The sequence below is a fragment of the Doryrhamphus excisus genome, chromosome 3 (genome assembly GCF_030265055.1).
Source record: "Doryrhamphus excisus isolate RoL2022-K1 chromosome 3, RoL_Dexc_1.0, whole genome shotgun sequence".
Taxonomy (NCBI): Eukaryota; Metazoa; Chordata; class Actinopteri; order Syngnathiformes; family Syngnathidae; genus Doryrhamphus; species Doryrhamphus excisus.
This window is the reverse complement of record NC_080468.1, coordinates 7,000,853-7,028,762: the sequence shown is the minus strand read 5'-3', so window position 1 is coordinate 7,028,762 and position 27,910 is coordinate 7,000,853. Positions and strand designations below refer to the sequence as shown.

At 38.7% G+C, this 27,910-nt stretch overlaps 1 protein-coding gene across 1 annotated transcript in view; it reads right to left on the bottom strand.

Moving 5' to 3' along the window:
* The window catches only part of irf4a (interferon regulatory factor 4a), a 122,290-nt gene that overhangs the window by 1,073 nt on the left and 93,307 nt on the right, over positions 1-27,910 (bottom strand). The gene's annotated exons all lie outside the window — the stretch shown is intronic.

Here is a 27,910-nt window from a genome sequence, read left to right as displayed (position 1 = left end):
ACTTTATGTTGAGAGTTAGGGTATCAAAATCAAGCTAATTCATTTCAAATAAAGAGCACTTCCTTCAGCAAATCAGTGTTCCGTACAGTACAGCAGCATAGCCTAGCCTTTTTCTATTTGTATTGAGTGTTTGTTGACTTGTTTGATTATGATTTCTCATCAAATTTCAGGAAAAATACTGCACAAGAGGTAAAAGTTTAACCACCATCCTTGGTGACGTCACATAAGTGGAAAAGAATGAGTGCGTTTTCATGGAATTAGGCTTTATTTTGTGTTTTTTTTTTTGGCAAACTTTATTCCATTCTCAATGGGTTGCATTAAGAAGAAAGTATAAGAAGAATCAATGTTAAGACACACTTCAGTTGAACGGTTAATAAATGTTGATGTTAATAAATGACCTTGGAAAGGATTATTTGTATAGGAAATGATTGCAAAATCTGAACATGTCAGAGCCCGACCAGCGTCCCTGTTTGTTGTTAAACTATTCATAATTTGGAAGACTTTGGGCGGATGATGTCTTATGAACTGTCATTGCCATCGCTGGAGAAACACCAGAGTTTCCTGGAAACATTGGCGCGACCCAATTGCTGTGAGAGCATAGCAGAGGCATCCATCTGACCCAAATGAAACTCGATCGCTCGTGTAAGAATAGAGCGCCAATGAAAAGACAGGCAGTCTATGATTCCTGTCTGACAACCAATCAAATATCTCACTCAGCTGTTCATGAGGTGACCATGTGTGCACAGGGAGGACCGAGGAGAGGCCCGGTCCATAAATCAGCCAGGGGGAGGACGCTACAGTTGCTGCCGCGTGTGGAGGATGTCGGGATGTTTGCCATAGCGGCTTTTGAGAGCTTGTCGTTAGTCGTGTTTGTGTTATTATTCTGTTTGCTCTGGGGTTTTGCGATGTGTCTCGCCGTGATGAATCACTCGCTGCCGTGAAACTATTTCACAAAAGTCATCCATCACACTTGGTCTGTTTAAATGGAGCAGCCTCGGGAAGAGAAGGTGAAAATGCAAATAAAGTTTTTTTTTGTATTGGGAATTACTGTAGATGAGAGATGTAGCCAAAAGGGGTCCAAGGTTGTTTAACCATTTGTAGATACGCAGGTCATTTTTAAATACATAAAAAAAATGAAAATTTACATTAAAAAAAGAATATGATAGATAATTGAATATGATAATTAGTGAAACACTGAAAAGATAAATATTTTTGGTACGTGAGTAAGCTCGGCTGAAAAAAAAAAAGTATGTCATATACAATAATAATAATTGCCTTAAATTGATTGAATTATTTGTACATTTTGAAATTAAATTAAAAAAAATGTAAGTGTGCAAATAAAAACATGCATTGGTCTGTATAATATGTGTATATTATTTGGATAATCAGATATTTACATGTTTGATGAAAAACATAATTGAAAAAAATGCATTGATCTGTAGTTTTTGTGTAGTCAACTGCTTTGCATATTTTGATCTACATTGGTTTGATTTTAGCGTGTTTCATAAACACAAGAGTGAAGAATATCAAAGTTTCCTTTGTATCCTTCCATTGATGTGTGCAGCCCTTGGTGGAAAAAGTTTGGACGCCCCTGACCTACGCAAGCCCTTCCTTTTAAAAGTCTGCAGTTCTGTATGGCATGGGCTTAAAATGTGACAGAAACACTGCTTTGCATGTAGCCTGATTATTATCTACTGCACAAATTGCAAGCAGCTGCCTTGTTCACGGCTGACGGTCCCACAGTTTATGTCTTGAAACTTGGAATGTGGACAATTACACTTTCTCACAAAGACCTCTAATATATAAACGAGTCGCCTAAAATTCTTTCTCGCAGGGAGCCTCCCTCCTGCTTTAGCTCGAGCAGATGAAGAATTTGCCTTAGCGGTCCTGTTTCACGCATGGCAAGAAGGCGAGACAATCCATCAAGGGTGGTACGGCGTTGTTTTACCGTGACTCCTCAGCTGCCTGCCTCTGTTGTGATTTAGAGGTCACCGAAAGAGGAAACCACAGAAAGGTTAGCCAGAAAACAGTTGGACTCCCAAAAAATTTAGGGAGTTTTTGCTGCCCATCATAATCTGATTTGTCACAGCGTAAGTTATGTTCCACGTGAGTTATGCTGTGTCTCGGCGAAACAAGACCAAATGTGGTAGTGAACTGCACAGCAGAGTTCTTATGCGAGAAGGATATTTGATTCAATTCCATTGATCCACCATCGGGAAGATAAAGGATCACTTTGTCAGTTGGCTAATTTTCATTAGTTTGTAGTGCGGCACAATGTTCTCACCGTTTCTGCAATTGTTATATTAGGCTGCGATGCGCCTCTGCTGGTTGCTGCCAAGAACTGCACTCTGTTTTTTCACTTGATACCACTCATTTGATTGGAGTCAGTGTTATTGTCAGGTTGCTGTTCAGCAGTGCTGCTTTCGTGAAAGCTCGGACAACAGTTACACCAGATACCTTAGCCCAAGCATCCACAATCCATTGCCTCCCAGCCATTGTTTCACCAGCTTCGTGTTCACAAAAACAGTCCCATGTGAAATGCAGTTGACAGATGACAATATTTTTCTCTTGCTGGGAATCACCAACTCCAACAACTTGTTCCTGAGCTTGCCTTATAGAAAGATGTCCTGGGAGCCATAGCTAACAACCATAAACAGAGCAAAGCAGAGCTGTTAGGAGGGCCGTCTTAGAGCATATCTGGCCTATAGCACATGCCCATATAAGGAAGCCCGGCTCACGGTGACATCACAGCGAGCCAGTGCTAGAAAAACTCTCTGAAACCGAGCATTCATAACCAACCCAAAATTCTTTCAGGGTTCACTTCTAAAAGCACAAACCTCCTTATCTGAAACTTTGGCATCGTTTAACACAAGACTGCAAGATTTATAGGTCAGAAAAAAATGAAAAAGCATAATAGGTTCTCTTTAAAATAAAAAAAAAAAACACAGTGCCTTATCCAACATCAATAGCAAGGCACCCTTTAAAAAACAATAAAAGGTGTGAAAGCTTGCTGCATGCTTTGAATAGGGAAAAAGTACTGCCTTATGGTGGACAAATAAAACCATTTTAAAGAAATGACTAGAAGTCCATATTGAAATGTTAGCGTAGAAACATTGATGTGTAAGTCCGCACATTCATTTGACAAACATAGATGACAAATCTTAAAATGAATATCACTGGGCATACGGTAGGTCTACGGTTTATGAACGTGCTCCTATTAAATGAATTAAAAAATGTAATCTGTTGTCTGTAAATACAAGACTAGATCGAGAACTCGTTACAGCACGTGCCAGTGGAAGAATACATACGGTGCACAGTACAACAATATAGTGTGTGCTTCGTGCCGGGTGGATGAATACAGTTGGTGCCTGCTCAACACCGAGGAAGAATAACATTGCTTATCATTTATTTATTTTATTTCATCTTCTTATTACTGTAATTTGCATGCCTTCTGTTGAGTGACTTAGGAGATAATTTAGGTATCATTTAGGTAATCTGACTTACACTGAAACTGGACTTACATCACAGTTTAGGAACAGAACTCGTTTGTTATCCCAGGACCACCCGTATTCATTCAACACAGCCAAGATGGCTTGAAAGTAAAAAAAAACTGAATGGCCCAAAATTTCCTTAGGCTCTCTTATGAGCTCTTAACACTTCCATCGCTAGTTCCTGATATCCACTCACTATCCACGATGCAAATATGCGAGGCTTTCACTATTCAATGGTGGAGAAAAGTCTTTAAAAAGTCAAGTTGTCTTATTGTCAAAAGCTGGTCAGCACCTTGCAAGTGGTCGAACAGTTTAACCTATAATTGCCACAATTAAAATAATACTCATATTAACAAAGGAAAAATTGCTTCCACATGCAGGAGGAAAAAAGAAAAACAAAAGAAAAAAAAAGACATGGCATGGTTTGGTTTTGCGGAAGTTTGGCACCAGCATATTCAACGAAGCCAGCATATGAATGAGCAAATCATAACTGCTTTTAAGATGCCAGCCTCCCTCTAAACCTCCTGCTCTCCCACAATGCATGATGAGAATTCCCCCATGTTCTCTGTTGGACCTGACTCCACAAACCTGACTGCAGGCAAAACAAGTTTAAAGGCACCTTAAACCACCAAGAGGATTCAGGTCATAGCTAAAAGGTCAAGGGAGGGAGTGGAAGATGAGACGGGACGTTAATACGATGCAGCAGGGGTGTCCAAACTTTTTCCACCAAGGGTTGCAACCTGAAGGATCAAAGAATGTGGGGCCATTTTGATAGTTTTATTCTTTTAAGAAGCATAAAACCAATGCATTTTATATATAGAAATATGCAATATATTACCTCAATTTTGTTCTAAAAGGTTAGACAAAAACAGAAATGTATAAAAACTGAAGCATTTTTTCCCATAGGAAATCCAATTCGTCTGTTCCAAACACGCAAAATATTGACAATGCATTTTATAGACCGTAATTATAGATTTACATGTAGAAAACAAGTGAAAAATAATTAGAAATGACAAATGAAATGGGTAAATTAACCTTTAACATCAATTTAATTATTCTAAAACTGAGGTTTGACTGTGTTTAAAAACAGTGCACATCTCAGCTTTGTGTTATTGGTAACAAAGCATATTATTATTATTATTATTATTACTATTAACTAATACTAATGTTTTATTCTTTTAAACAAAACAACTTACTACAGCACTTGACTTTAAAAATATATATATTTTATTAAAAATTGTAAACTAAAGTAGAAGTAAAATGTTTATTATTATTATTATTATTATTATTATTATTATTATTATTATTATTATTATTATTATTATTATTATTATTATTATTATTATTATTATTATTATTATTATTATTACAATACTATGAGAGCAACATCAATAGCTCGCTACACCGTAGTTCGAACATCGCTCCCTGACTCGATTGCGGTTTTTGAATGTCCACTGTTTTGTGGTTGGCTATGGACATTATTAGTGCAAAATATTGAAAGATTATCAAATGTCCTATTCTGGCCACTAGGTGTCAGTAATGTTACATTGCTGTGACATCATATTACATTACATTGCTTTACCTTAACTCTGCATGTAGTCAGAATAGCATGCCTGACATCACATAGTGAACAAAAGTTCTTCTCCCATTTAGTGTGGAAGTGGTGAGTTTTTGGCTTCTTACTTTGTCCTTCTTTCCCACTTCATTTGAAATCCTTGCTTAAGTTGACAATAAACAAATTGAAGGCTAACGAGTTGGCTTGGTCGTATGCTATGTGTAGCCAATTAACCATGTTGCAAGTGGCAGCCGTCTCATGGTTCCTTGCCGTAATATCGTAGCCTGCGCATTACAGTTGAGTAGTGTGATGTATGGCAACTATAGGGGTGTTATTCAGGTCTGCAGGGCTCTAATAATGACGAAAAAATGTCTTTAGGAAGTCATAAATAGGGTTTCTCTGTTCCAGCTATATACATTTCTTATTATTGAATCCTACTTTCATAAAATTCACATTCTAATCTTAAATTCACTTATCGCAGTTGGGTCTGAAACTGTGATAAATGAGGGATGGCTGTATTTATCGTAGATTTGACTTACCAAACCCAACAGAAAAGATGCAGGTGTCATTTTGATATTTTAGGCGACAAAGCGTATACATGATATTATTCCTGTTATTAGTCTCAACATTTTTTCTACAAGTTTTTCTACCTTTTTTCTCTTTCTTCCATTTTCATTGGTTTTGTTTTTATATTTTATTGTTTGATTGTATTTTTTAAAATGATAAAAACAATTAGGTGCGGGCTGCATATGACCCCTGGGCCACACTTTGGGCATCCCTACAATACAGTGTCTTTGATCATTCCCATTGTAACGTCTCACACTTGGACACAAGTGGTCTCTCGGGACACTACAGTAAATACTGTACATACCACCCCGACATGCCATGACCTTTTTTTTTGTGCGTGGAAAATTGCAGGGGTTGACATCAAAGTCAAAAGTACACAGCTGAAATCAAAATGTCAGCCATACGCCCAATAAAAATCACTGGACCCCTCACTCCTGTGATGAAGAGAAACAAGGGAGACTCCAAAGTCAACACAATTTTCTCCCTTTCTTCAGGGGAAAAAAAAAGACCACTCGCAGGTTTTGCCCTCTTGCCGCTCAAGAGTCTCAAGGATCACTGTTAAATGAGACCTCCAGCAGTATTACTTTTTTGGCAATAGCAACCTCATGTCCAGTAAGTGCCCTCCCTGTGTCATATTGATGTAGACGCCTGCTTCGGTGCTGGAGTGCGAGGGAGTGATCAGAGGAGTCCTGTGGACATAATTGCACCGCTGACCCCGTACATCAGTGATTGATTTCAAGTGTGACCATGAAACGCAACAGGAGTTCTTGTACTTTTGATTTTATTGGCCACCGTGTCGGTCTGTCTGCGCACTGCGGTGGAAGGAGGAAAAAAAAAAAAAAAGAGAAGCCTCTATTGCTGCACCATAAGTCTTTGTACATGCACGCTGCAGGGAATCATGGACAACGGTATAATGATACATCAGGGTTTGGTAATTGAATTCTTCTCCTGTTTGGAGAGCTAGAACAATATACAGTGACTCTTGGTTGACCACAGTGATATGGAATATTATACCTTTGTATAATATGAGTATAATAGGGTCATGATAAAAGTCAGTGTTGCAGAGATCGTACAGAACATTACTTAACTTGCTATTTAGTTGTTAAGTAACAATCCCTCATCTTAAATCTTCCTGCAGCATCTCTTTCCGTTATGCCTCTTCCCAATACTTAATACTATAGTGGCTTTTTTTCGCCTTATGTGCATGGACAAAAGTATTGAAACATCACATGAAAAAGTGGGAAATGAAATAGTATTTTGTAAATGTCCAAATAAAGACTTGCATGGGGTAGGGATGTGTACGTTATTGGCACCAGTGCCAAAATAAACGTCAGTCACCTGACCGGAAAAAAAATAGCTGTAGGTGCCTCATTTTGGTGCTAAATAACACACACATATTTTGCTGTAGCACGGCGGTCTAGTGGTTAGCGCGCAGACCTCACAGCTAGGAGACCAGGATCTAGGTTAATTGGCAACTCCAAATTGTCAATAGGTATGAATGTGAGTGTGAATGGTTGTTTGGATTGAGAGTGACACCTTCTTCCTTATCTGTGATTGGCTGGCGACCTGTTCCGGGTGTACCCCGCCTCTCACCCGAAGACAGCTGGGATAGGCTCCAGCACCCCCGCGACCCTCGTGAGGAAAAAGCAGTAGAAAATGAATGAATGAATATTTTGCTGTAGCCTTTCCAGAACAGCAACATAACACTTCCTCATTATCAACCAATCATGTCAAGGCGAGCAAGGTATATTCATGAAAAGTGTGATTTTTAATATCAAAATAACAACACATGCGGGTATTTGCATATTTTGCATGTTTGCTGTGGAAATTATGATGATTTGTTGTGGATTTTATTTCATATTGGTGATTGTATGACTTTAATTTAAAATGACTATTACATCACAACTTGCATGTCACAAAATTCTGGGGGAAAAAAGGCACTGTTTTGTTTTCCTTTTTTGAGTACTGATTTGGCCCTGTTATCAAACAATATTGAAGATGTCCTAATAAGATGGCTTCATATTCAAGAACTGGTGATTCTTCTGTGTGCCCACAGCGGGTTGTATATGTTGGGCAATCCTTATTCTTTATGAAATGACCACGCAAAGAAAAAAAAATACATAAAACCGGTGAAACATCAAACATGTCAAGCTACTTTTTCCACACTTACACAAAAGCATAATCTTTCCAATCTAATAATCATGTCAGTAGAATAAACATAATAACTTACTGGCTGTGATCTCCAGCTGTGCTCGGGGAGGCCAAGCGTCCACGTCAACATTTGTCGTCACCATTTGTCGTCACCATTGCTCTGCTTTGGAACAATCTTACTTCTTCGAAATGACATTTTATGTATTTTTATATTAAATTATTAGTCAAATAGCTGGCATCTGACCTAGCAATTTGAAAGCTAAAATCACATTCAATACTGTTTACAATACTAAAGAGCGGAAAAGTTAAATACATTATGTCTGTGGGTGACTATTGATCCTGAGATCTAAAAGGATAATGTGAGTTCACACAGTTACCCCCCTATTGCCAACATGCTGCTGCCCATCCTTCACCTGTGATCAAGCCACAGCCAGAGAGCGCTTTGGACAAAGAGACCACCAACATTGATAAAACCTGTGCTGCTGTCAATCATTCTTGCTAGTTTCTCCACATGCTTTTGGAAAATGTTTAAATCAATCCAGGATGTCGCCACCACCATCACATTATACAGTACATTTGCACAATGGTAGAACACTGCTTTTTGCAGGTACGTATATACAGCAGTGTGTCATGACATTTGCACAAATTTGTGTCCAGTCCTGTATTGAGTCTTTGACCCTTTATGTCCACTGTAGTTTCTGATTTCACAACATTATCACAACAGCCACAGTAATAATAACATAAATATCATTTTATCAATATCAATTTCACTACTGTGTTTTTGTGCAATTACAATAAAGGAAGTCTATCTATCTAAGTCTATCTATCATCAAAATGAAAATCAAAGAGGAACTAATGTATAGTCAGACTCAGTTTTTATGACTTTGGTCTCAACTTGAAAATGCCACCAAAAACTTACAACCTGACTTGGACTTCGGGACTTGACTTGGACTTAAGTCTGATGACTTGAAAATATCTGAGATTTTCAGGGCTCGTGTTGAGTAAAATATGTCCCCATTCAACGTATTGTTATTATGTAATTCCCAACATATTTTCCCTTTGAATTTGCCTCATTGAATGAATCTATTAACGTCCAATCAGGTTTAAGTACAGACAACGCAAAGAAAAAATTTTGTTGCAGTCGTTTGCCACTTCCTTGTGTCATTTCCAGCCAAAATATATCCATCCATCTATTTTCAATGTTGCTTATCCTCATTAGGGTCATAGGAGCGAGAGGCGGGGTACACCCTGGACTGGTCGCCAGCCAATCACAGGGCACATATAGACAAACAACCATTCACACTCACATTCATACCTATGGACAATTTGGATAGTTGCATATTTTTGGAATGTGGGAATGTGGGAGGAAACCGGAGTACCCGGAGAAAACCCACAGGGAGAACATGCAAACTCCACACAGAGATTCTCAAGCGAGGATTCAAACCCAGATCTTCCTGATCTCCTGACTGTGTGGCCAACTTGCCACATGCTACACCAGATGCAACATGCTAATCACTCGTCCACCATGCGGCAGAATTAGAATTTACATTAACTCCAAATGTGGCCATGTTTTGCCCTTAATATAGACATTAAGTGACATGTAAATTCTAATGCTGTTTGGTCCACCAATAAGGTTTTTACTTGTTTTTGTGTTTTTTGAGCCAACTTTTTGAAGGTGCATGTTGTAAAGGAAGAAGACATTTCATTTTGTTGCCAACAAAAACAATTTTGATGACTGTATCTTAATATGAAGTTCTTTATGAAGTTCTACAATTTGTCTTTAGACACATTTCTTTCATTGATTCAAATTACACTGTCCATATGAACGTAATGAAGTGGACATCCTTCAGACATTCAATATTTGTAGCACAAATGAATGTAATTAGAAATGAGTAGGTTTATGTGTGTGGGATTACAGCAGAGGTTAACACCCTGACTTTGGCATCCACAGAGTGCACGCGGTGCAAAGAAGGAAAATGTAAAACACTGGCCGCATTTTTCTCCACGTTTATGCATTGCCGGGAGAGGAGAAAAACAGGACCGTGGTTTATAATTCCCCCGATTTCTCTGGAACATGCAAACCAAATGTCAACGAGCGTCATAAATTCACATTTTAACTGCCTTCCCGGGAGTTGGCCACATCGTCTGGACCTAAGGAACTCTCCTGCTTTCATTAGGAGCTGCATTATTCCTCGTTAAAAGTAATAATGTCCATCTCATGGAGGCTGTCGCATACATGCTGAAAAGTGTGTGACATCGGTGAGACCTTTGAGGTTGCAAACGAATGTAATGACTGTTGCTGAAGTTTTCACCGCTGCCTTTTCACACATTGCTATATTGTTCTCTGCTCTCTTAGCTGCAGTTTAGCACTTCTGTGTGGTATTTGTCCAGCAAATCTGGGGTTAATTTACTATGCATTCAGGCAACACAATAAGCATCAGTAACAACATTTTGTAAACGATTAGACTTTTGTAAATTCTAATAGTTACAATGAAGAACAATAGTGTTCAAATACAGTGGTATCATTAAATAAAAATCCATCCATTTTCAACTGCTTATCCTCACTAAGGCCACAGACATGCTGGAGCCTATCCCAGCTGTCTTTGGGCGAGAGGTGGGGTACACCCTGAACTAGTCGCCAGCCAATCACAGCGCATATATATATTTAAAAAAAACAATCACATTCATACCTTTGGGAAATTTGGAGTCGGCAATTAACCTAGCATGTTTTTGGAATGTGGGAGGAAACCGGAGTACCCGGAGAAAACCCACACATGCACGGGGAGAACATGCAAACTCCACACAGAGATGCCTGAGCAGGAAATCAAACCCGGGTCTCCTAGCTGTGTGGCCTGCCCGCTAACCACTCACTACCATGTCATAAAGACTTAAATAAATAATAATGAATTATTGAAATAAGTATTAATTTTATCAAGCAATATTATATAAATGAAATAATTAATGAATTCAGGATTTATTATGTCAAAAACTATCGTCATCATTAAAAATTAAGGAAATAAGGATAAATGATATCAAGCACTGTTTTATGAATGATTACCATATAAGTACAAAAAAATAAATAATTGGACTTTAGAAAATATGGTCATTAAATGAGAATACATGGTGTTCTGGTATTAATTAAATAATGACTGAATTCAGGATAAATGATATCAAACACTATGGCAGTCATTAAATAGGAACTTAATGAAATAAGGATAAACAATAGGCTGTGGTAATAATTAAATAATCATTAATGATATCAGACAATGCTTCTCAGCATTTTGTATAGTCTTAAACTGGCTGTGTACGCTCTCCTGGATCACAGAATATGGTACAAAATCCAGAATAAACAGAAGAATAAACGGACAAAAATGTAATAGTTTCTTCCTTTGGCCCGGTCTTCAACAAAGTGGAGCAGAAAGTTGAAGTAGTGACCGATTGAAATCAAAGCATAAGCTGCTGCCCCTGCTTTGCACCTGGTAGAGGTCATGCAGATGTTTAAATATGCACCCCAGGAGAAGAAGAAGGTGTCTGCAGCAGAAACAGGAGATGATATTTGTTTGGGGTGTATGAATGCTAAAGGGAGAGGATAAGGAAGAAGGTGTCACTCTCAATCCAAACCCTCAAACTTCAAAACATCCCACCCTTATTTAAAAATCAGTGACCCGAGGAACCTTCCCAATGAACAAAAATGCATTTAGTCTTTATCTGTGAGAAAATTCATTTTAACATAAAAATTGAAGCTGTGAGCGATGTGAAGGGAAACTTGTGAGGCGCTGCGGGCGTAATTTAAACATTGGCTATTGCGCAGACAGGAAATGAGAGGAAGGCCAGTTCCTGAGATGGGACTGAACTGGAAGTACCAGAAGGAGGAGGCTTGTGTGGCGTTTGTTGAGGTAACAGTAAGGTCATTGAGAAGTAGTGTTTCATTCATTTGGGCTTTACTTGTCGGAGGCGCTATCTGAGTTCCCACATCCTTGTCCGAATATTTCAGCGGGTTTGATTCAAAGTCTGAAATTGAGGCCGGAGCTGCATGAGACCTCCTGCTGCTGCTGCTCCGCTCGTCTTATATGCTGACTGCTTTCATTTCAACTTTTCATCCGATGGAAGGAAGTCAAGTTGAAAAAGGCAAAGAATTATTTCAATATTTCATCAAAAATATGCTTACTGCAGGTCTGAGAAGGTCCAATCTTTTTCGCCTGTGGTTTTGATTGAAAACAGACACGGGCTACAGAAGTCAGAGTTGCACTCATGCTAAGCGTTCTCATGTCACAGCGCCGGAGGAGCATGCAAGACTCTGCTCTGGGCTGTGTAGGACTGTGTACTAGTAACGTCCATCTTGGAGCCGAGGGGCAGGACCCAATGCCAGCCCGCCAGATTACAAGCCCTAATCAGTCTGGTTAGTCTGAGACGGCGTACACCTCAGCTCTTTGGTATTTTCCACAATCGTGTATGTGCTACAGGCATCTCCCTGCAGAATTACATGTGTTTAGTCTTCATTCAAAGCATAAGCAGTCATCTACCTTCTATACCTGATTCATTATAGTAAATGGCGAGTATGCCTGAATCACATTTGCAAGCAAAGTTGAGTTTGTGAGTAATGTTATTGTTTTTGCATGTTAATATTAACAGATGTTAACTTTCTTTTGCATTCGTGCCACGATAAAAAACACAACAAATATACGTAGATGCATGAGGTGACGGACCTCTGCAACATTCTTTAAAATGCATTAAAATGTACCTGCTTTTAGATTTTAACATTAACAGTAAAGCTTGACTGGATGATTTTTTTTCCTCTACTCTCAAGTACAAAGAAGACCCTACATTTAGTTTTTATTCCAGTTGACTTGTATTTACACTTTTATGATATTTAATTTAAAAATGTTACTTAAAACGTTCATTCATTTTCTACCACTTATCCTCACGACGGTCACGGGGGTGCTGGAGCCTATCCCAGCTGTCTTTGGGGCGAGAGGTACTGGTCGCCAATCACAGGGCACATATGGTAAAGGTAATGGTTTTATTTCATTTGAACATGCATCAGATTACAATTGAATGCATCACATAATCAGTTCACAGTTCCACATGTCCAAAAGGAGTAGGAAGAAGCAAAGCTTATTAAATCCTACCCCTCCATCTGGTACTTTTACAATCAGTAACTGTTACATTTGTTCACTTCCTGCTTTCCTAATATAGTTTAAGTTTTTTTTTATTTTTATTTTTGTCATGTACCCAAGTACGAGGTGATATGACCATCCAATGACATAATGGGTACCATAGTAAGTGTCAATATAGTGATATATATAGCACATCATGACTGGTTCAAGACTCTTCATCCTTGTATTTAGCAAACATCAACTGCTTGTATTGTTTCTTGAATTGGCTCATCGTTGTGCATTGTTTGAGGTCCTTACTCAATCCATTCCATAGTTTGATTCCACATACTGAAATGCTATGGCTTTTTAGCGTAGTCCTAGCATATAAGTGTTTCAGATGTAGTTCTTCCCTGAGATCATATTTCTCCTCTCTTGTAGAGAAGTATTGGATGACATTTTTAGGTAATTGGTTATTTTCAGCCTTATGCATTATTTTAGCTGTTTGAAGATGAACTATATCAGCAAGTTTAAGTATTTGTGATTTTAGAAATAAGGAGTTAGTATGTTCTCTGTAGGCGGCATTATGAATTATCCTTACTGACCTTTTTTGCAGTACATTTAGCGAGTTAAGATTGCTTTTATAGTTATTACCCCATATTTCCACACAATAAGTAAGATATGGTAGAACCAGAGAGCAATAAAGAGTGTGGAGTGATTTCTGATTGAGAATCAATTTTACTTTGTTTAAATATTTCTGGCCACCTTATGTTGTATATTTGTAATATGAGGTTTCCAGCTCAAACATATAGACAAACAACCATTCACACTCACATTCATACCTTGAATGGAGTCGCCAATTAACCTAGCATGTTTTTGGAATGTGGGAGGAAACCGGAGTACCCGGAGAAAACCCACACATGCACGGGGAGAACATGCAAACTCTGCTCCAGAGATGGCTGAGGGTGGAATTGAACTTCGGTCCCCTAGCTGTGAGGCCTGCACGCTAACCACTCGTCCACCGTTACGTAAAACATTCCAATAAAATTATCATGGCAGCAATTTGATACTGGAACATTTTAGTTCCAATGATTAGCATTTCGCATCCATGAATGACTTCCATTTTCGAGGTTCCACTGTCTAAAATAATACTGTAAACACAGAAAAACGGCGCCATCTGTTAACACGGTGGGGCACTGGCTCTCTTTGCCCGTGAAGTCACCTTTTCCCAATCTAGCTGTTCAGTGGAATTAATTTCTCCTGTAAAAACATTATAACGCTCCCTCCCTGGTGAAACACAAGGCCACATGTAGCAGCCCAACTTTGGCCCCTACCCTGCCGCCTGCCCGTGCAGGCAAGAAAAACAGCCACATAAGTCCTTCCAGGCCTCTTATTATAAACAGGTGTCACTTTGGTGATAAAATATGACATCTTAATTGGCCGGCGAGATGCTTTGTCGAAGCAGATTAACACATCATCACGCGTGATTTATTTGTATTGTGCCAGCATCATACGGGCGGAGGTGGGGAATGTCAGTAAAGCGGTAGCATCGGATTTTTTTCTCCCTGGGGGAGCGTTGGAGCCACACGTTTGACCTTGATGTCTCACTCTGCCGGATAGTCTGTTGACAGATGACATCTGCAATGTGCTAATAGCAGCTGATGTTTTTATTTATTTATTTATTTAATAACAATGTTGCACAACTACTTGGTTTGTGTAGCAAGGCTGCCAGTACGATGAAGCGAGGAAAGATGACAATAAATAGATATAAATTATTTATTTATTTTTTAATTATTAAAAAAAAAAAAACTTAAACTGTATTATGGAAAGCAGGAAGTGAACAAATGTAACAGTTAATGATTGTAAAAGTACCAGATGGAGGGGTAGGATTTAATAAGCTTTGCTTCTTCCTACTCCATTTGGACATGTGGAACTATGAACTGATTATTACTATTATAATATATTATATATATATATATATATATATATATATATATATATATATATATATATATATATATATATATATATATATATATATATATATATATATATATATATATATATATATACACATATACATATATATATATATATATATATATATATATACATATATATATATATATATACATATATATATATATATATATATATATATATATATATATATATATATATATATTGATCCTGTAACTATGATTTATATGATAATGGTAATGGTTTTATTTCATTTGAACATGCATCAGATTACAATTGAGTAATATCATAATAAGAATTATTATTATATGTATATAATAATTATTATTATTATTATATATTTATATATTATAATATATATTATATAATTATATATATATATATATAATAATTATTATTATTATTATTATATTAATCAATTGTAATCTGATGCATGTTCAAATGAAATAAAACCATTACCATTATCATATAAATCATACAGTTACAAGATGAACACAATATCCAATATACACTCACCAATCATTTCCCAAGACAAACTACAATCTAATGAAAATTCTGACTTTTGATTAGGTATAATTTCACCAATATATTTACTTTTGTATTGTTAAGCTGCACTGCATCATATTAAAATGTCAGACTTAAGTACACGTTGTTATAAAAAGTACTTTTTTTCATGTGATCATATTGATGAGGAAGTAATAACGAGTGTTTTAAATGGATATGTCACACAGATGCAGATCACTCAACACACCGCATGCTACAAAACAAAAGCATCGAGACCCTTCATCCTATACACCACAGCGCGGGAGGGGGGAATGACATGTAGTGGTCTCCACAGGATTGTGCAGCCTGTGTTTATGGACACACCCGGCACTTACCGTCTGTTTCTTATAAAGACTATCAAACAGGGGGAGCACCTGTTTCCGACACTTCCACTACTACACGTGTTTGCTGCTGTGTTCAAAGAGCCTACAGAGGACACACACACATAAGAAGCACCACATATGGACCCGGGGGTACAAAGAGAAGCTAGCAGTTTGGATTCATTTCATTTGTTGGAGGAAAATGGCGTTCTTGATAGCAACGTTGCGTGAGAACTAAAAACGTTTTCAGTAATAACGTAAAAGTTGGATAGTCAATATTGTGGTTGTTACAAGGCAGGGAATGAGCCCAATGTGATAAGGCCGAGGGAGAAAATATTTTCAGGAAGATATTATGTTATTGTATTCTTTTTGTTTGACAATGTGGCAGTAATAGATAGCAGTAAAACAAACATACGTGTGATCAAGTGATAGTGGCAAAGCCCACTGGGAGAGGATGGAGTTGTGTTATCTGCAGTCGGATTTGGACATAAATATGTGCTTTTCACTTTGTGTAATGTCAGAGTTTACCTCCACCAAGGCCAAAAAACTAACCAAACTGAACATGTTTACTGATCAATACCTTGTGAACATGCCTGGATTTTACCATTAACATTGTTGCATAATTCAGTGAGAAAGTTGAAAAAAAAGAGTTGAAAAAATTACCATACAATATCAAAACTGAAATGACAATTTTTGATTCACATCTTTTTTTGATCCGGAACTTTTTGCCCCATTCACTCCATGCTTGCCCCTACCTTCATACCTTCAAAAAACAACTCAAAACCCACCTGTTTAAATCCATTTTTAATGTCTAACTTTTTATACCTGACTGCTGCGCCCCGCCCCGCTTTTAGCCTTGTTTTAACTCTGAATGAATGTTTGGATATTGTATTTTAATGCATCGTTTACTCTATTTTTATTTCTTTTTTTTCTCTACTGTAAAGCATCTTTGAGTACTCTGAAAAGCGCTATACAAATAAATGTATTATTATTATTATTATTATCTTTATCAGGATATAGTGATGGGAATTCTTTTGACTCAGATCCGTAAGAGGAGCGGCTCTTCAGTTCCCGAACGGCTCCTAGGATTGTATTGCCGCTTAAAATTAAAATAGCAACAATGCAAAACTAAAAAAACAGAGCAGCATCCATCCTTTCGTGAAGATTGACATTCAAAAACACAAAGTGCCTCAATTTTTATTTCCTGCTTTTCATTTCCCTCACCTTTCTAGCTTGTGTAACATCTCTCACCCTTCTTTTCAGTGTCATACGGCACCACACATTTTGAACATAAAAACAAAACAAGAAAAAAATGACAACTTGTTCACTTCAAAGAGCCGGCTCTCTCTCCTTAGAGCCGTTTTGTCCTCATCACTAACACTAAAACGTCATGTCTTTTTCCTTGGTTAAGTAGTTTTTTCTTATAAATAGTCAAGGTTTTTTCCTATGAATAACATTGGACACATCTATAGAAGTGTCTATGATTTGTATTTATATAGTTACATATCATTTTTTTTAATGTATTGGAATCTTTAAGGTTAAACACAATCTGTTCTGGGATGTCAACATTTAATTGGTTTTCCCATCACATATAAAAATGTAATTCAATTTCATCTATCCCAGGCAATGCTTTGAATAATATTTTAACATTCTTGACTTGTCAAACGGGTGTAAAAATAACTGCATATTTCACTATGATGATGGGTGACAGACTCAGCGACAAAGTTGCGTAAAGATTAAACATTAAGTGAACACCATAATGTACTGAGCGCTACTTTCTAACAGGCTCCTTTCCTTGTTCTATGGTTAGCGTCACCCTTTTCCTTTACACTTCTGCTTTGTCATCACAACAAAAACCCACACACATCTATGGGGTTCTGTCGACTTCACAAATTTTGGTTTAAATTTGAATTTTGTACAACTGCAGCCGTATACTAAATGCCATGTCGCATGAAAGTTTCACAGTGGAAAAAAAACTATACAGGACTTTCCAGTAGGTCTCATATGTTCTCTGTATGTCCCCCCGCTAACCCACCAGGAGGAGTCACAGGCCGGTTAGTCTTCCATAAAACTGACTTGCAAGAACCCCAGCCTCCCCCGCCGCCAAAAAACAAATGTACTGTACATTAGCACAGTGTGAGGGCGCCAGCTCTGCCGCAAGCGGACCCGAAGATGGCTCAGCAGTTTTGTAGTGACGTCAAGAAGGTCGCTCAAAGGTCAGGCTCTATGCCACCTATGTATCACCGTCTGAGCCCATTAACCGCAATGAACACGCCGCTCCACAACACGTTGTCACGGTGCGGGAGCAAAATAAGAGCTTAGCAGTGTCTTGTAAGCAGACCGCATTGTTGTGTCGTGTCATCTGGATGCCATTAGCTCGCGTTTCTCACTCTGCGCTGCACAGGGTTAACGGCATGAGTCGCCCTGTGGACAATTACATGCACCACACACACACGCACACACACACAGAAACATTCACACAAACACACATTAAGGCTGCTACCTCTATCCTCCCTCCCCTGTAATGAAAACAAGATGTCCACGCTCCTACTAGGGAGACTGCAGTTAGCTCCCTCTCCCCCCTCCTAACCGCAGATCCTCTATAAATACTCTTACGACTTTCTTAAATATGTGACAAAAATACATTTACGGAGAGTTTATGGGCACACATGTGGTCTGACTGAGGTGGATCAGTGACAATGTGCCTGCGGGCATATTGCTTGTGTACTGAAAGTAATATGAGTGCTTCAATAAAAATAAAAATAAATGTAAAAAAAAAAACATCTGCCCTCCACACACCCTGCACCTGATCTTCATGTCTCAATTTGTAGCCAATCTGCTCACAATTGGCGACCAAATTACAGTATAAACATGCCAGATAGTCATCTTGTTTACAGCAAAAAGCCCACTCCCCCTCCCTGTCATGAAAGCCCCCATCCACAGCTTCTTAATTATGAGTTCACAGCTCATATTTGTGTGTGGTGGATCAGATCTATTTTAAAAAGAACTACTATGCGAGCCAGCGGATCATGCTCTGCTTCACAATGTCACAATACATGTTGGAAGTCATGTTTCTTCTTAGTAAACCGCAGCTCCCCAGTGTCAGCAGCACTCATGCATCCCTAGACCCTGACACTACTGCCACCATGCTTGACTGCGGGAAAAAAATTATTTATATTTAGACTTACTTGTGTTGTCAGCTATGGCTGTCACTAACTAGTCTAAAGTATATTCAAGTTTCATTTTGAAAGAAAAACCGTCCCTCGTATCGTTCTGTGAATTGGTTCCAGCCCCGAACGTGATCTGTGAATTAATGAATTCATATTAATGAATGGAATATTTTCATAGTTAAGAGAATAAAAATGTGTTTACAACCTTCTAAAACAATTTAACATTTTTAGAGCCCTGCAGACATGAAATAACACCCCTATAGTCACCCTTTATACGTACTTCATATAATTCACTGTTAGCATTGGGAAGGTTTCTTGCTGTGGTATTTCGAAAATAATATGGATTTAAATAGCATTAAAAAAAGTTCCACATCCTATCATCCATCCTCGCCATGATGTTTGTCACAAACATTAATCTGCCATACATAAAGGTACACTCCAACAATACTGCTTGCTGTGTTTACACCGCATTGCGCTTATAGGAATCAATTTGTAACTAAGTGGGGAAGAAGGACAGAGTGGGAAGCCAAAAAATGTACAGCAACAGCGGTGATATTTTTTTCACTGTCATGTCAGACTTTATTTAATCATTTATTAATAAGTAATTTTTTTTAAAACGCCATGTCCAAACCGCAATTTATTGTCCCCTTGAAAGATATTATGTCATAATAATGGTTATAACAATGGCTGTTGTGAGCAGCGTGTCCATATTTGGACAGTGCAAATTACTTCCAAAAGTACTAATTATAGTTACTAATTACTTTCCAAAGTGTAATTGAATTAACAATGAATTTACACAGCTTTTTATGTGTTTTTTTAGTGTAGTGGGAAAATTTATTTGCAGCACCTGTCCTGTGGTGGGATAACAGATGTTAGATGCCGTTATGTCCAATAAGGGTTAGCCCAATAGCGGCTGTAAAAGTCTCAAATGACACATGCCAGTGGCACTAAAGGACTGGCCGCGCAGCATGAAGGCAACTGTGAAAATGGACGCTCCATCCTCGTCGCCAGTGTTATGTAAGAACACAAAGACAATGACTGTGTTCTCACACCACGTTATTTACATCAAATGATGCAATCACATGTATGTGCGAGCATCACACTGCCGTGACTCTGCAACCCCACAGTATACATTATCTAGCATAACGATAACATTGTTGTAACGTTTGAATTAATAATGAATTAGATGTATTAATAAGATTTAATAAGGTTTAAATGGGTGGCACGGCGGTCGAGTGGTTAGCGCGCAGACCTCACAGCTAGGAGACCAGGGTTCAATTCCACCCTCGGCCATCTCTGTGTGGAGTTTGCATGTTCTCCCCGTGCATGCGTGGGTTTTCTCCAGGTACTCCGGTTTCCTCCCACATTCCAAAAACATGCTAGGTTAATTGGCGACTCCAAATTGTCCATAGGTATGAATGTGAGTGTGAATGGTTGTTTGTCTATATGTGCCCTGTGATTGGCTGGCGACCAGTCCAGGGTGTACCCCGCCTCTCGCCCGAAGACAGCTAGGATAGGCTCCAGCACCCCTCGCGACCCTCGTGAGGAAAAGCGGTAGAAAATGAATGAATGAATGAATGAATAAGGTTTAAATGCTGTTACTCCCAAAACATCAGCATCCCATTGTTTCCATAATAAATACTAATTCACACACTTCACATTATGGACGCAAACATATTTAGTTCTATGTGTCAATATTAAAACTGTGCATGTTGCATATGCAATTCGGTATGACAAGTAGAAAGTTTAACCACAGGTGTGTGCAGTAATTGTGAACATGCATGTGAGTGCATGCCCGTCTGTTCCTTTGCAAGCACTCATGCATGAAACACAGTGTGTGTGTGTGCGTGTGTGTGTGTGCTGTGATTGACAGTGATGTTTTGAAAGCTGTTTCTACACACTTTAGGTCAAGCGAGCATCTCTATTAGCTCAGTGTGGCCATTGTTCAGTGCTCCTTGACATGTTAGTCTCCAGCCAAGCCCAATGGGTTCTGCTTCACACCACTTCTGTCTAAGTCGTTGATCTCAGTCAGCAGCTGACTGTCTGCAAGAGCGGCAATTATCCACATTGTCACTTTTGCATTTAAACTTGTGACATATAGGTCACAGGGTGTCTAGTGTAACCAAGGTGCCTATTTGCACGGGAACGGCAGTTTGGTTCAACTTAGTTGGTTCATATAGTAAATGTGATTGCTTCTCCTGCCAGTTATTAATAATTGCCACCTTGCTTGTAATAAGTAATAGAAAGACTCAAAATAATCCACATAGTAAAAGCCCTCAGTACACTTCCACACAGGCATGTGTGTTCACATAACAAACGTGATTGCTGGAAGATGCTTGTCAATGCTGCCCTTCCATTTTTTTTTTTTTTTACAGCAGTAGCTATAGCTAGGAGAAGGTCAAATGCATTCAAAATATTATGCTCACCTGAATGAATGATTGAATTTGACTGCCAAAATGGAAGATTATATACCCAAACTCACCAGGAGTTGATCACATTTTTAAAGCAAAGCATCAGAAATTTTCCTGGAGAAAGATTGGCTGCATGTATTTCATATACAAATAAAAGTTACAAGAACAAAAATGTTTTCCAGTTAATAAAAAAATGAAATAAAAAATTGGACAAATAAATATTTGAAAACCATTAGAAGACTTTTGAACAAAAGTGATATTATTGTTTGTAGAACAATTTAGTCGGATTACACACAAAAGTAATGTACTGACTGACCACCATTAAAAGTTGCCCTAGTCTTGAAATGACGGCAAAACATTATACAGAATTATACAGAAAAGTATAACATTTTAGACTAAATAAAATGTATTATTATTATTATTATTAAACATGTTTTTCTATGGGGGCGGCACGGCGGTCTAGTGGTTAGCGCACATACCTCACAGCTAGGAGACCAGGGTTCAATTCCACCATGCAACATGCTAGGTTAATTGGCGACTCCAAATTGTCCATAGGTATGAATGTGAGTGTGAATGGTTGTTTGTCTATATGTGCCCTGTGATTGGCTGGCGACCAGTCCAGTCACTCTCGCCCGAAGACAGCTGGGATAGGCTCCAGCACCCTCCGAGACCCTCGTGAGGAAAAAGCGGGAGAAAATGAATGAATGAATGAATGTTTTTCTATATTTGTGAGTTGATGTGTAGGTCCAATAATGTTCTACTCTGCAGCTCATGAAACACTTCTCCAATGTAACGACACTACACCACCATCAAGTCCTACGGACGAAGTCAAAAACAAAGCTTACACTGTTTACACTGAAGGCAGAGTAATGCAAGTATTGATATACATTCACCAAGCGGCCATTGCAAAGTGTCACTGGCAATTATTTGCCTACACTTTCACTGTATCCACTTTCACAACAGCACAGTGCTGCGTGCCCCCTCAGTGACAATAAACAATGGCTAATTACACCCAAACCACCCTCTATGATGGTGGGAATATAAGTAGTAAAATGTTCTCCATCGTTGCCAGAGGTTAACTCAAGTTTCCTATTGTGTGAAGTGTGTTTCTTCCAATGACACAGAGCAGTCCCCCAAATGAATGTTTAATATGAAAGGTGCTGAGTGATGCCCACATGTATGGAAGGATTGATGCAGAACACTCGCCGCCAATTAACATGGCAATATTTAACAACAAACAAGAAATGGACTAGAGGAAGGCAATGTAGAGGAGTATGAATGGTTGAATTTAAACACCTTAATGGCCCTCAGAGCAGCAACTTGGCAACGCGCGGACTTATGAGTAATGCACATCGGCAGGCCGCCGGTTCATGTAAGAGACGAGCAATAAACGGCTCAAGCGAGAGGGGAAAAACTCGTATGGTTGGATTTTAAACAAGGTAGGAACTCCATTTCCTTTTGTTTTTGAGAGTCCCAGAATGGAAATAATAAATAATGAAAATAGCCAAGATTTTGCGGGTTTGTATTTAACGTGGCAACCGATGGACGAAGGTGGTACAAAATAACTAAGTCCACATTTTGTGCCACGTCCAAACTTTGACCGGACGATCTAAAAGTCTGAAAGTCACAACCTGGGTGCAAAACATCTTCTCTGAAGTGACACATCATAGGTCTATTTCATTAAAGCGCTGTAACCTCCATGTTTCCTCCTCTAAGCTAGTCCTCATGTTTACCCCTCTTCTCAACTTGGTGAGGAAAACATTTCCACACGATTCTCCCACTGAGGGGACAAAGTGTGTCTCTAAGTTCAAGCAGCACCTCGGGCGAAATGCGAGGGAGAAGGAGGTGGACGATCAGTGACGAAGGCGGGCAGCGTTGGGACAGCGTGTGGGAGAAAATTGCGGGGGTTGATGACCTCACAGGGAAATAAGAAAAAGCTTGAGAAAATACACAACAAACAGGAGGCAGGTCCCGGGAGGCCCAGCCCAGTCACTTTCAGCTCGATGTCCTGATAGTCTGAGAGTGTGAGAAATAACCTGAAGGTCACAGGATGGATCGCTCAGGCAGCCAAGAGACCAGCGGCCATATTTCTTTTAAACAACTGGCAATAAAATCCAATTTGAAACCAACTAAACTCCGTTATTGCCAAGCACTACTGTCGTTTATCATTTGTAGGCACAGGATAGGGAGACAGTCAGTTGCATTGTACATCTGATTCGATTCCCTGAATCTCTGTGTGGAGTTTGCATGTTCTGCCGGTGCGGGGAACTCCGGGTACTCCGGTTTCCTCCCACATTCCAAAAACATGTTAGGTTAATTGGTGACTCCAAATTGTCCATAGGTATGAATGTGAGTGTGAATGGTTGTTTGTCTATATGTGCCCTGTGATTGGCTGGCGACCAGTCCAGGATGCACCCCGCCTCTCGCCCGGTTTTATGGTTATAATGTTTAAAAGCAAACAATGAACAACAATAGGTTGAATGCGTTGAATCATAATCTATAGCAGGGGTCTCAAACTCAATTTACTTGGGGCCACTGGAGCTGGGGTCTGGGTGAGACTGGGCCGCATCAGATTTTCCACAAAAAAAAAACGCATTTATTAAAAACAAAAAAATTTTAAAAACTTCGCCTTGGCTCCAATTTTCTACAAGAAAAGCTCTGATAAAACATTCCACTGTTCTCAAATATCTTACTTTTTATTTTTCTACACAAAATAAGATGACAAATAAATAAACAAATCAAGAATAAAGAAAATCAATCAATCAGTAATAAATAAATCAATATAATAATAATAATAAAACGGCAAATAATAAAAACTTAAGAAACCACATATAGTTGGTGGGTAGACAAATTATTTTTTTCAGATTAAAATGAACAAAGCATTATTAGAGCCCTGTAGACATGACAAAACACGACTATAGTCACATTTATACTCTTTTTATTTACAACATATTGCGCAACTGCAGGGTCTTGAGACACATGCTAACTCGCAAACTAGCGACCTAAACGGTAGCCTCCAAGTTATTTCCTTTAAACTTAAATAGCCAAAAACTTACCACTTCCACACAGATAGGGAGGATAACTATTAACAGTTATTTAACCTTTAACATGAACATTAATCAAACGTAATATTTTTTTCTGGGTACATGATACCATACAGCATCCATATCAAACTTGCGCAGGCCGCACTAACATTAAACTTTCATATCAAGGCGGGGGCCTCAAACTTGTGTCCTGCGGGCCACATTTGGCCCGCGGGCCGTATGTTTGAGACCCCTGATCTATAGTATTTCAGAATAGTGCTGAGTCATGGGAGGACTTACTTGTAGGCAAACACAGGGAATTGCCATTGCCCTAAGATTTCCAGGGGCCCTCATAAAAACTGATTACTTGAAACTGATTTGTTTTTGTTTTTTTTATCTAAAGTATATATTACTGTTTTAGTCTTATTTGAAGTGCTTAAAACCACATCAAAATTTAAAAAATCTATCATTATCGTTTCAACTGCTCCCCTCTCCCTTGTCATGCAATGAACTATCCCATTTTACTGTGCATTTGCATGAGGAACAACACAAATTTGTTGGAGCAAGTTGGAGAAAATCAAAGTGAAGTTTCCCCAGTGGAGTGGAGAAGAGGAGACACCAAGACAAAAACAAAGTTTTTATCAAAACCACTTGAAGTCACAACAAACGTAGACACATGAGCACTGCTGTCAGTGTCAGCGGCGGAGATTGCAGTACTGTAGTTCTAGCGATGAAGCTAAGAGTGACCCAAAGATGTGAGTATTAAAGCGGCACGTTCTATTTAATAGCAATGTTTTGTTCCCACTCCATTCACAAAATGTGATTAAGTGGTAATGAAAAGTGCAATAGTTCATCTTTACAATGGAAATGCCCCCAAAATGGCATGTTGTGCTGATGCAAATAGAGTTGTTTAATTGAAACAGGACTTAACTAGTATTTGAATGTATTTTAACCCTTAGATGCACGAGTGACTGGACCCTACACGCTTCCATAAGTGGGTCAAAAATGACCCATACTAGAATCAATGCGTTTTTATGTCAATTTTGCCATTTTGGTTAGGAATAATCACTTGTATGATATTTAGTATTATATTTAGGACCACACAAGAATGATTTCATCTCGCGTCTGTAGGACCATTTAAGCTGTGTATCTCGCAGCCAAGGCATGGATGAGGAAACAAAAGATTAATGATTAATTAAAGATTAATACATATAGTAATGTTAGCCAGCTAGTGTCAGCTAGTTATAAAGTAGGCTAATTTGTTGATAATACTAACAGTCATGAAAGACACATACACAATAGTATATGAAGATAATACTTGTTGTATTAGCACTTTATGTGTAAAATAATCTTCCTGAGGGCTGACACTTCTGACATATAGTCTGTGTGGTCTACAGTTCATTTATTCCTGACAGCCAAAGTTGATAAGAATCAAAGGTTCCGATTGGATTCCATAGAAAATACATGCAAGGTTGGGGTAGTAACACAAAAACGAAAATTTCTTAAAATTTATCAAAGTTAAGTTAAAAATGTGAATGGTATGATAGCAAAAACATGTTTTTTGAGGAATACCTAGAATATGAAATGATGAAAAATTTTAATTACGAAGATATTTCAAGAAAACAAACTGACCGGGTCATTTTTGACCCACTTATGCATCTAAGGGTTAAAGACAAAACCGCATGGAAAATATCAGGTATCCAAGTTCACATGCATTGTTGTAGATGATTGGTCAAAATAAAGCATGCTTGCATTGCAGCGTTGACCAACAGGGGGGTAAAGAAAATGTCGCCTGTCTGGATGTAGTCTCTCAGGACAAATTTTGCCACAGGCCAAAATGAGACAGTACCATGATGGATGTTCTCCTGCTGCTAATGAAGTTCCTGTCTCATATTAGGCCCGAGTGAGTGAGTGAGGGGAGTTAGACAGACTTCACTGGTGGGGGGGGAGGGGTGGGAGCGTTGAGTTATCTCATGCTAACTTAGTTAGCTGATCGGCTCCAGGGATACAGGAGAAGGGTCAAGACCCCAACCAACGTCCCCCAAGGGACAGAGGCACCGAGAAGTCAACATTCCTGAGAAACTCCGGAGACCTTCCTCCCCTGGAGAGGTGGCGGTTAGGGGAGAGAGAGTGATGGAGGGGAGGAAAAGGGTGAGAGAAAGATTCATGTCCTTTCCATTTAGCCTTTTTACAAGAACAATGAATGCACAAATGCACTCTTCCACATTTTCCAAGCTTTCAAACTCAGACATCATTGGTGACTCATAAACTCACACTGACCTATGCACCACTCATTCCTGCCATTATTTATGAATTTTTTTTTTGGGCAGTCTTTCTAAAATAGCCTTGCTCTCGCTCTCTTTCTCTATCTCTCCTCTACTCCCCTTGGCGAAGTCATTTCCAGTGCAGCGGCGGCTGGCGCCTGCGGAAGTCTGAGGAGAAGGAGGAATTCTTACAAGTTGTTTGGCTGACGGCCACAGTAATATCGATGTGAGCAAGGCAGACATGTGCACGCAAAAAATATTTGCATAACATGAAGTTGTATAATGCATACACACTTTGTGGAGCTTCCATACACACAATGGGACTAGCTTTGTAAAGCTGTGCCCCGTGTAGTTATGACACTGATGATCATATTTCTCATTCATCTCTGGACTGATTGTAGGACCGGGCTCCGGGCCTGTGGTTGCCTCAGCTTTTTGATTCGTGTGTATGTAAAGTTGTCTCGTTCCCATATGTCAAATGTTGGCTGGGCAAAACCGGTAACTTAGAAAGTCATATTTTCATGCATAAGCCTCAAGAATCAGTGAGTTAGGTGGGAGTTTATTTCCTTTACATTTATTTACATTAATTCATTCATATTCTACTGCTTATGCTCGCGAGGGTCGCAGGGGGTGCTGGAGCCTATCCCAGCTGTCTTCATCTTTCTGTTCATTAAATACAGTGGAAATAGGCATATTTTAGACATAGTTGCTAATGGATTAATCATGATTAATTAATTTCAAAAACTGTGATTAATCTTATAACAATTTGTAACATTTGACAGCCCTAATTTAAAGTTCAGACCATTAATTTTTTCCTTTTCTACCGCTTATCCTCACGAGGGTCGCAGGGGTGCTGGAGCCTATCCCAGCTGTCTTCATCTTTCTGTTCATTAAATACAGTGAAAATGGGCATATTTTAGACATAGTTGCTAATGGATTAATCATGATTAATTAATTTCAAAACTGTGATTAATCTTATAACGATTTGTAATCATTTGGCAGCCCTAATTTAAAGTTCAGAATATTAATTTTTTTCCTTTTCTACCGCTTATCCTCACGAGGGTCGCAGGGGGTGCTGGAGCCTATCCCAGCTGTCTTCATCTTTCTGTTCATTAAATACAGTGAAAATGGGCATATTTTAGACATAGTTGCTAATGGATTAATCATGATTAATTAATTTAAAAAACTGTGATTAATCTTATAACAATTTGTAATCATTTGACAGCCCTAATTTAAAGTTCAGAACATTAATTTGCGGGGTAAACCCTGGACTGGTCACCAGCCAATCACAGGGCACATATAGACAAACAACCATTCACACTCACATTCATACCTATGGACA